Source organism: Tupaia chinensis, unplaced genomic scaffold, assembly GCF_000334495.1.
Source record: "Tupaia chinensis unplaced genomic scaffold, TupChi_1.0 Scaffold148557_1, whole genome shotgun sequence".
In the NCBI taxonomy this organism is placed as follows: Eukaryota; Metazoa; Chordata; class Mammalia; order Scandentia; family Tupaiidae; genus Tupaia; species Tupaia belangeri.
Window position 1 is genome coordinate 569485 of NW_006208406.1, and position 7333 is coordinate 576817.

Consider the following 7333-nt stretch of genomic DNA (forward strand, 5'->3'; position numbering starts at 1 on the left):
ACCCAATGCAGGCTAAACTTCAATCTCTCCAGACATGTGGGTTAGGAGAAACAAAACTGGAATCCAGAGAAAGATGTAAATCTCAGGAAAAAAGGAAGCCATTATATAAAAACTTCTTCATATTCCACCTATCAAATATATAAACCTTGCTGCATCAGTACCTCTCTTCATTCTACTCTCTTACAAATATATAAGAGAATCACTCCTTCACTGTGTTAAGGATCTTACCCCCTTTATCCATATGGAGGATCTAACTGACTCTTGTTTTCTTCTCCTATATCTTCATCATCCCCTTTTTCTTTGTACATATCCCATAAACCTGCAAAAATGCTCTGTTCTCTCTCTTTAAAAAGAAACTCAGGTCAACTCTGAGCCACAATAACGGGTTACTCAAGAAAAACCAGATCCTGGGACCAGCTGATGGCATAATAGTTACATTTCTGGACTCCCACATGGCTGACTGTGATTCAAGTCCCAGACAGTGACTTGAAACTGATGCTGAGCATATGTGCATGCGTGCCCAGACTCTGGAGAGGAGAATGGAGGAGAAGGGATAGTGGCATGGCCATCCCCCCTTGGGGGAGGAGGGTGTATGATTTCTGACTTTCTGTATCTTTGTCTTTCTCTGTCTCTCCAGAAAGTACACATACCCTATAGCAAAAAATTTCTAAAAAAAAAAGAGAAAAACTGGATCCCATGTGGAGACCATAATTCAAATATCTGGCCCAGTCAGTCTGAAACATCAGTGGACTGGAAGACTTCAGAAAGGGGTTCATGACATAACCAGAACCTATAGAAGGATTTAAATATTATAACTTGGAGAATCAGTATCAAATTTAGGTCTTCTCAGGTCCATTGCATGCACTGCTAAATAAATAAATACATAAATAAATAAACAAACAAATAATCTTGCATTGAATGAAGTATTGAATTTCTTCAAAGATCAGTCATAATTTTTTATTTTCCAAAAAAGTCATTGATCGGTAGGTGGCGTGGTGGTTAAAGGCTCTGAACTCCCACATGACCACCTGTGGTTCAAGTCCTCGACCTGACAGCTTGATCTCTATTTCTCTGGTCAAAATTGAAAAATAATGATAATAAAAAAGTCATTAGAAAATAAGAGCATCTGACCACCCAGACTTACCCTCCTGCTCCCCAGTCTACCCAGGAGCCAGGTTCTAGCACTCTACTTAAACTCTGTCTCTTTCCATCTCTCTCTCTCTCTATTTTTAATTTTTTTTTAATTTTTAAACTTAGCTCTTTGCTGCTCTTTTATCTTGTTAATTCTTACCCTTCCTCTGTCCTAATAGGATAAGCCAATCAGCAGCCATCTATATTTGAGTTCTGAGCAGCCCAACTCATTTTTTTAACAAAAATTTTTTTCTTCTCTTTTTCTTATTGTTTTTGTCCTCCTCTCTCTCTCTCTCTCTCTCTCTCTCTCGCTCTCTCGCTCTCTCGCTCTCTCTCTCTCTCTCTTCCTCTCTTTCTCTGGTGAGCATGTATGGCTTACAGGAAATTAAAAACAAATAATAATTGTAAACAGGTCTTGGTACTCGGTATCCAAATATCTGAGTACTTTTAGGGTCAAGTTAATCCTCAATTTTCATTGAATCGGTCGTGCAAGGAGAGAAAAACGGTACTGTTTACAGACTGCAGTCACCTCCTTCTACATTTCTCTGATTGTTCAAATTTAACTCCAATGCACAGGAAAAAATATAATCCATCAGATGACCAGAAATCACCACAGAGGCATGAGAAATATGAGAGACCAAGAAAATCTCTCTCCTCTAATGGAAAAGAATAACTCCTCTTCCCCTACACAGAATACAAGATAACTCATGGAAATGTCAGGTAAATAATTTAAAATATTCATAGTGACAAAGCTAGCAGAGATGCAAGAGAATAGAGACAACAAACTCCAGAAGATGTGGGAGAAAACAGATACCAAGTTCCGGGAGGTGAGGAAGTTCTTACATGATCTGAAAGAGGAGCTACACATGGTAAAAAAGAATCAAATGGAATTGCTAGAGATGAAGGTTGTAATACAGAAAATCAAAACTTTTGTCAAAAATATCAAAAGCAGATTAGAACATGCAGAAGAGCAAATCTCAGATGTAGAAGATAGAACCTCTGACCTAGAAAAATTCACAAAAAGGCTGAGAAAATAACCCAAAAAGTGAGAATAACATACGAGTAACACTAGATACCATTAAACACCCAAACATACAAATCATTGGTATCCCAAAAGGTGAAGAAACTAAAAATGGCACTGATAATCTATTCTATAAAATCCTGGAAGAAAACTTTCCAAACCTAGAGAGGCACTCAAATATCCAGACCCAATAAGTACAATAGATCCCACATAGAATCAACCCAAGAAGATCTTCTCTGAGGCACATCATAGCCGTATTGACCAAAACCACAGACAGAGAAAAGAGAAAATTGGCGAGAGAAACGTCAAGTTACTTTCAAAGGATATCCCATAAGGCTAACATCGGACCTCTCATAAGAAACAATGCAAGCAAGAAAGAATGGAAAATATATATTCAAAATGTTAAGTAAAAAAACTATTACAACCAAGAATACTATACCCAACATGATCATCTTTCATAAGGGAAAAAAGACAAAAACATTCTCAGATAAACAAAACCTGAAAGAATTTACCAACACCAAATGAGCTCTCCAAGAAGTGCTAAAGGGAGTGATATAACAGGAAAACTAAAATCGGACACACAGAAATAAGAGGTACAAGAAACAACCAAGAGAATGGCCAACCTAATGGTAGGGACCAGTCTGGAGTTGAACGTCTTTTGTTTTGTTTTGGGTTTTTTTGAGGAAAAAATAAGGTTTTAATTAGAAAGTTAATAAACATTAGCTATAAGGCGATATTACATCAATAGCCTCTTCTATCTGACACAAGAGTTAATTTTCATGAGCGTTAAATGATTAGATTATCTTTTTTGTTTGTTTTGTTTTGTTTGCTATAGGGTATATGTGCTCACTTGAGAAAGATGGTGGGGGGGAGGGGGAAAAATAATCCCCAAGATGGATGGCCATACCATAATACCTTCTCCTCCTTTCAACTCTTGGGATTTGGGTTATGTACACATATGTGCCCAGTGTGTTTCTCAAGTCTCCAGTTTCAGGACTCAAACCACTTAGCAAAGTGGGATCCAGCCTTCTAACCTCCATGGCACCTACTGTTTCCCCTTCTCCTTTAACCTTTTTTTTTCTGGGGGGGGGGAATTTTTGCTATAGAACATGTGTTCTTGCTAGAGAGATGCAGAGAGACAGAAAGCAAGAAAATCACCCCCCAGGGGAGATGGCCACATCACAATCCCTTCTCCTCCATTCTCCTCTTGGAATCTTGGCCACACACGCACATGTACCTGGTGTGAGTTTTAAGTTGCCTGGTCCAGGACTTAAACTGCAATTGACTATGTGGGAGTCCAGCGACATAATCATTACACCATCTGCTGGTCCCCAGCCCTTTGTAGATTCCACATACAAGTGAGATCTTGCAGTATTTGTCTCTTTGGGCCTGTTCTCACTTAACGTAATGTCTCCTATGTTCATCCATGTTGCCACGAAGTATGCTATGTGCTTTTGTCAACTTTATAATTAAAAAGAAAGAAAAATATGAGCAGGTGAAAGGTTCTTGGTTTCTACAAATTAACACAAATTTATAGTTCTCTTTACTAGAGCTATGTATCAAATTACTCTAAAACTTACTGGTGTAAAACTAATCATTATGTTCTGAGATTTTTTTTTTTTTGGAGGGGGTCTAGAATTCTGACAGATTGCAGTGGTAACACTGTGTCTGAACTATGATTATCTGGGGCCTCAAATGGAGGATTTGAAGATTTGTGTTTGGAATCATTTTAAGACTTGTTTATTCATGTGTTTCATGTTTGATTATCGATGTCTGTCCTGGGGTTTGGCTGGAGCTAAATCATGATCAGGAGGCTGATGATGAGGAAGAGAAAGAGGAAGCCCTTCATCTCAAGAGGACTGGGGAAACAGAAAGAATGAGACAGAGACAGAGTAGGAGTGGACGCAGGCAGCCCAAGCCTATGTTAACTTCCAGAGTTTAAATGGAAAGATCAGACCACAGTAACACTACAAATTCAATAGAAGAGAGATTAATTACATAAGTCTGAACTAGTGAAATAGAAGTTTTTTACTTTAAACTAAAACATTACTGATTTTCTTAAATGCTTTGGTTTCTATATTTAAGAATTTTTCTCTTGAACTGTTGGTAGGTTCATCTACCTACTATTTGAACTGAATCCTAACCTTTTTCTGGCTTTATATTTTAAACAAATTTCTATTAATAGTTTTTGATATTAATCTATTAAAGCTAAAACTTTTTAAATTAAAAATATATTTTTAAAATGCCTGTTAATACCTATTTAATGACTACAGTAAGCTATCTAGCCCCAGTCAAGTGCTACTTGTAGTATGTTCACGTATTCATAAATATGGAGATATCAGCTGTGCTTGTATTGAAAGTCTTTAAATTAATTAAGATCTTTAGTGAATCAATAAAATACAAATAAAAAAGGCATAGAAAACGGCAGTGTGGGAGAAGGGGGAATTTGGCAGAGGGTGAGAGGTAGGGAATCAATGGGGAGAGGGAAAACAAAGCAAAATATATAAGAAACAATAAATAGAAAATTATTTGTTGATAATAACAAGCAATATCCTAAATTCAGCCAATATACCATGTATACTGGACAGAAAATCTCATTTTGTATATTGTATTGATATACAGTGAATGACTGTAAATTAATTGATTAATTGATTTTATAAAAGGGGGGACCAGCAGTTAGCGTAATAGCTATGTCATTGGACTACCATGTAGTTGACCATGGTTCGAGTTCCAGACCCGGTGGCTTAAACTCACACCAGGAGCATGTGCATACATGCCCAAGATCCCAAGAGGAGAAAGGAGGAGAAGGGATTGCAGCATGGCCATCCCCCCGGGGGGTGATTTCTCGATTTCTGTCTCTCTGTCTCTGTCTTTCTGGCGAGCACACGCGCCCTATAGCAAAAACCTCTCAATAAATAAATAAATGATATAAGAGAAAAGTTGGACACTCAGTAAACACTTACTAATTCATCCTCAATTTAAAAATAAACAATATAGTATTAACAAAACTGGTATGTGTTCATCTGTTCATAAAGAAACAGGCATGAAAGACCTTGGTTCTTTTCAAGCTGCTCTTCCCAGGGGTTCAAATCTCTAATTAACTTATAGTTGCTCATTGTTTAGAAAAAAATCCAAAGTATCTCCTCTATGTTCATTAAACCATCCAGTTTGAGGAAGCATCCAACATCAGATTTTGGCTTTTCTGAGATGTCCATGTCCAGAGAGGGGTTTATTTTCACTCTGAAACATGACATTCCATTTGGTCCTAATTCTCTGGCACTAGAATCTTTTGGATGTATTGTTACAGATATTTTTGTTGCAGATGGTTATATAATAGAAACATTCGAGCCCCGAGCATAATCAGTAATCAAAAAATTGTGTGCAGCTTGGGACCAGCAGTTAGCGTAATGGCTATGTTGCTGGACTCTCACGTAGTCCACTACAGTTCGCATCCCAGACCCGGTGGCTTAAAACTCATGCCAGGCACGTGTGCGTGCGTGCCCAAGATCCCGACAGGAGAATGGAGGAGAAGAGATTGTGGTGTGGCCATCCCCCCTGGGGGGTGATTTCTTGCTTTCTGTCTCGCTGTCTCTCTCTGTCTGGCAAGTGCATGCGCCCTATAGCAAAAACTTCTCCAAAAAAAAAAGAAAAGAATAAAAAGATATGATAAGGCCACCCATAGTGGTACAGTAGTAATGCAATGCTTGTGATGGCTGAAGCCATATGAGAATGTCTTAGGTTCACATCCCAAGGGAGGTATGGAGAAGTGTGTCCATTATCCTGGCTGGCTGAGACTGAGGGTGGATCACTGTGTGAAGATCCTATTGGGGGTTGACTTTCTCTCTCTCTCCCTCTCTCTGTTTCTCCATTCTTTTATTTTCTTTTTCTGTCTTCTTCTCTCAAGAAATAAATGCTTTTAAATCAGATAAACTGCATATATACAGTTTTTATTTAAATAAACATGACCAAGATAGATTTTTGTCCTTAAATGCATCTCTCCTTAGAAAGCTTATCATGGTGAAGGGCTTAGGCATTTAGAGTAAAAGACTGAATAAATTTTTTTTTAAAAAAAAGAAACTTATCACAATTGTCATTTTATAAAATTTTATTTATTATTGTTATTCTCCATTGCAGATGTTGTCAGTGCCCCACCTATGTCCTTTATACCTTCTCATGTTATAGGCTCAATTTCTGTATGCCTGGCCTGCAAGGTGATTGTCCTGCAGGTTACAAATGCTAAAGAATTAACAGCCTCTGGCAGCAGCACTCAACCAATGATCCTCTGAGGTTGATGTTTAAATAGCCCAATTCACTTGCCCCTTGGGAAAAATAACTATGAGGTATGTATTTTATATGTTTATAAGTGCCCCATGGATTTAAGCTTCTGTAGTTAATAACACACCCGTTATTGACTGCGTTTCCTTCACTATATGACTTCTTGATGTTGCTATCTATCTTTTCTGTGCCTGTCAAATAAACTACTTGTACTGAAATCCTTCTCTCAGAATCTGCATCTGAGGCATCTCTGACTAAGGCACTTTCTTCCATAAGACTTTAAACCTTGTAATGAAAGTATATGACTAATTCAGCACAGTCCCAAGCCTATCACTGTATCTGGTAATAAGAATTCAATAATCACTAAGAAAAAACTAGGAAATATTTATCATTATTACCATTGTTGTTGTTTTCCATGTGAAACACAGTCCACTCTTCACTAGGAGAGCCAGCAATATATCTCCCATTTTTGAGGAAAAAAATCAGGTTCTTAGTAGAGGAGTCTGACCCGGCGGGGCTCCAGGACCCGTCTGAGCCCCTTGACCTTTGAGCACCACTTCTGGTTGGTTCAGTATATTGGCAAGGCTACTACTGTATGCCCCCCGACCTTGGAACAAGCTTGGGTCAATCAGCATGTCGGCAAGGCCGTTTGCTATTCACTCCGGGAACTGTAGTGGCCTTGCTGGGAAGTGACCCCCCTCTGACTCCCTGATATACTACTATAAAAGAATTATATAGTTTTCTCATACATCTCTGTAGTAAGATTTCCCCAAAATTCCCTGACCACTCCCCTTTACCCTGACCACTTACTGTTAATTACAGCTCTTCATTGGGCACAATAAAGGGTGTGCTAAAGTTCTTCTTGATCTTCAGAAGGCCTTTCAAAACATATTTAATATGGTGCGG